Below are 4,345 nucleotides of genomic sequence, written 5' to 3' on the forward strand. Positions count from 1 at the left end.
CTGATTGCCTCTGGCCCCCAAGCCCTCCCCCTTGGCTGCGTCCCTTATATCATCACCTCGCAGGCTCCTAGGTTTCTCCTAATTTTAGAGAAAGGATGTCTGGGAGAAAAAAAAATTTTTTAAATGTCTTCTTCTACCCCTGCACTTGATTGATTAGGGACTAAAGTAATTTCCGTCGGAAGGTTGAAGGCTTTGCTCCAGGTTCTGCCAGCTTCTGAAGGGCTGTTGAGAATGTCAGTGATACTGTGATTTCTGATCCTTCGTATGTGGTCTTCCCCCCACCCCACCCCCCTTCTCCCTCTCTCTCTCTCTCTCTCTCTCTGGATGATGATCGTTAACAGCCTCAATTTAGTGTACTGATGTGCCTAGTTTGGGTTTTTGTTGTTGGTGGGTTTTTTCCCCCCCTCTCATTTCTATGCTGGCCCTTTGTGTTATTGATGTAAGGGAATTTTTTTTGTTTTCCTGGAAGGGAATTTTTATTATGAGTTTATTTGAGCCAAACTGCCGACATATGCTGGGAAGCAAGATCTCAAATGCTCAGTTTAATAACAGTTATGCAGCTCCTTTATGCACTTGAAATTAAGGAGGGACTGTACATGAAGGTGGGAGAAAGCAAGGCGGGGGCTGAATTACAGGATCGTTAACAGCCTTATTCGGGGCGTTACTTCTGGCATCTGAAAGGTGCGTTAACCTAGATGTACAAAAACAATGGACAGGGCTGGCTTAAAACCTTCACCACAGCAGGTATGCCCTGACCAGGTAGCTCAGTTGGTTAGAGCATCGTCCCTATTCACCAAGGTTTCAGGTTCAATCCCCATCAGGCTACGTACAAAGATCAACCGATGAATGCATACATAAGTGGAACAACAAACTGATGTTTCTCTCTCTATATCTATCTCAAATCAGTAAAAAGTAAAAAGTTACTAGTAGGTGCCTGGGGCATGCCTACCCACCATGACCTGCCGAGTTGGGAATTTATGATCAGGCCACTCTGCCATGTTCCTATCCATAGAAGCGCCTTTTTTGGTCCACAGTGTTCATCAGTCCCAGGTAATTTTTGGTATTTTAGTCTTTAATACTTTCCTTCCCTTCGTTTTATGCCACTAGATACAGGGCAGAAATGAGGGTTGTTACGTGAACACAACAGGGAACTCTAGCATCCCCAGCCCCCTGCCCTGTCCTAGGCTGCAGAGTTGAGGATTCTTAGGGGAATTTGGACCTTAGAGAAGGACTTTTAAATCCAGACACTTGGGGAGGGGTGTGCCCCTGAGAAATGGGGGTGGCTCCTCCTAGCTCAGGCTGACTTGACACCTCATCTGACCCAGGGCTTCTCCGCCCTGTCCTGTCTGCGAGACTTCCCTTCTGCAGACATTCTGATGAAATTGGTCTGCGGAGGGCTGAGCACCTGCATTTGACCAGCTTTTAGGTCATTCGGACCCGTGCCCAGGGCTGAGAGCCCCGGGGCCGGCCTTGTGTGGGGAGACTGACCAGCTGCCCCCTTAGGACCCTGACCTGCTCGCAGGGACTCAGCGCGCCCAGCATGTGGAAGATGGTGGTTTCTCATGGCTAAGGTAGGCGTCCTGGCGCTGGGTCCTGGCACTGGGTCGTCGCCTGGCGGAGCTGCTCTTGGGAGAAGGCTCAGCTCTGCAGCTAGGCTTCCGGGGTCTCGAGAGGCTCATCCTGTCTGGACTGTGGGTGCCCGAGGCCTCGCAGCCCATGACCCGCAGGGCAGAGCAGGGGCTCAGAGGTCGAGGTGCTCAGACGTGTCCAGGGCCACCTGCAGCCCAGACACACAGACTCTAAGCCAGTGGTTCTCAACCTTCCTAATGCCATGACCCTTTAATACAGTTCCTCATGTTGTGGTGGCCCCCAACCATGAAATTATTTTCGTTGCTATTTCATAACTGTAATTTTGCTACTGTTATGAATTGTCATGTAAATATCTGATATGCAGGATGTACTTTCATTGTTACAAATTGAACATAATTAAAGCATAGTGATTAATTACAAAAACTATATGTAATTATATATGTGTTTTCCGATGGTCTTAGGCGACCCCTGTGAAAGGGTCGTTCGACCCCCAAAGGGGTCCCGACCCACAGGTTGAGAACCGCTGCTCTAAGCCCAGGGCTCCCCCACTGAGCCCAGCGGCCTGCTTCATCATTCATTCATTCATTCATTCATTCAACACACACTAAGTTCTGGCTCCACACCCACAGGGCACTGGAGAGCAGCAGTGAACAAAACCCGATAGTCTGGTGGTTTCAGTTACTTAGGTCATTTCTCTTTGCCCAGCAGTGGGCTCCTGGGGGCCGGGGGCACAGCCTCATTCCAGCCCAGCCTCACCGGAGCTGCTCCAGGAGGAATGAGTGATAAAGTGGTTGCTGCGTGGAACAGGAGGGAGCACGCGGGAGGGGGCTGGGGAGCTGGGCCGCAGCCGGCAGAAGCACATTAACAATTAAGGTCTTTGCAGACTTTCATTCCACCCTCGGCGCATGAAATATTCAGGCAGCCGGGGAGACGGGCCTCGGATCTCTGCCTGGCGGGTTGGAGACCTGGGGCCTAGGGCAGCACCCAAGTCCTGGCATGCAGGGCGTTGGGGGCCATGGGGGGCCGCACAGGTGTGGCCCAGAGGTGTCCGATGCGGGTGGTGCAGCTGCAGACGCCCATAGAACACCACCGGGGCCCCACCGAGGGTCCCAGGGAAGAGGGAGGCTTTGGCCTCAAGGAGCACAGCCTGGGGGGAGGCAGAGGCAAAGCACCCATCACAGGTGGAGCCGCCCGCTCAGGCTTCACCCCTCGGGGCACAGTGATGCCGGCAGTCACAGATACTCAGCCGCAGCCGGGCTCCAAGACCGCACGTCTGGGACCTGGAACATGTCTCCCGCAGTTAGCCCTGTAATTATCCTACGAGCGGCACAAACCATTGTATCTGTGCGTGTGCGAGAGCATCAATTTAGGATAAAAATAAACATTTCAAAGGAGTCACAGCGGGCAAACCTGCCATACCGTTTCTTCTTTTTTACCGGGCACCTCCAGTATGAAATTGGGCCTGGGCGTCTCTTGTGCTCTCAGAGTCCCGAGGGAGACAGAGTGGAAAGTGCACGAAGGTTCACCCACCAGAGGACAGTGCCAGCCCTTGGCAGGATGGGCAAGGCACTCTCTGCCCCGCCGGAGGGGGTGCGAGGCGGCACCACCCCTTTGTTTGCTTTTCGAATGTTTTTATTGATTTTTTTTTTTTTAAATCCTCACTTGAGGATATTTTCCCATTGATTTTTAGAGAGAGTGGAAGAGAGAGGGAAAGACAGAGAGAAATACTGATGTGAGAGAAACACATCGATTGGTTGCCTCCCGCAAGAGCCCCGACCAGGGCCCGGGCTGGGGAGGAGCCTGCAACCAAGGTACGTGCTCTTGGCTGGAATCAAACCCGGGACCCTTCAGTCTGCAGCTGACACTCTATCCATTGAGCCAGACCGGCTAGGGCTGTTTTTATTGATTTTAGAGAGAGAGGAAGGGAGAGGGAGAGAGAGAGAGAAACACCCATGAGCGAGACACATCAACATGGATCCGCTGCCTCCTGCGTGCCTCGGACTGGGGATCGAACCCCCAACCAGGCATGTGCTCTGACAGGGAACCTAACCGTGACCTCCTGATGATGGGAGGAAGCTCACCCACTGAGCACACCGGCCGGGCAGCACCGCCTCTTCGGAAAGCACGTGGGCACCATCCAGCCATCCTTAGGCCGTGTGTACTGCGTGGCCCAGCCATTCTGGGTCTGCCATACACCTGACCAAGTGCATGCTCATGTGCCTCAGGACGTGTGCACAAGCATGTCCACGGCAGCATCACAGTTATAGCAAAAAAATAGAAGCAAATGTCCTTCACCAGGAGCAGTCAAGTTCATATACTCGTGCCATGGATTCGAGGAGAACAGGGCTTCTCCACGGAGGCCATTTGACCCCAGGGCCATTGGGCAAGGTCTGGGGACACTTCTGGGCGTTTACAACTAGGGTTGGGGTGCTACCTCCATCCAATAGACAGAGGGCAGGGGTGCTGGTGGACATCCCACCGTGCACAGGGCAGCCCCCTGCACCCTCACAGCATGTACTTATTCCATCCAAAATGTCAACCGTGCTGAGTGAGAAACCTTGGTATACAGCCATGCAAATGACGGAGCTGAGCTGCAGAGATCAACGTGAGGACTGAAAGGCGTACTGCGGAACCCATGGGGCACAGCAGCATTTAATGAGGTGCAAAAGGCTGCAGAACTAAGCAGTGCATCACAAAGGGGAGAGGAGTGCCCTGGAAGCACAGGAATAATCAACGTGTCATTCAGAATCCTGGT

Source organism: Myotis brandtii, unplaced genomic scaffold (genome assembly GCF_000412655.1).
Source record: "Myotis brandtii unplaced genomic scaffold, ASM41265v1 scaffold535, whole genome shotgun sequence".
Taxonomy (NCBI): Eukaryota; Metazoa; Chordata; class Mammalia; order Chiroptera; family Vespertilionidae; genus Myotis; species Myotis brandtii.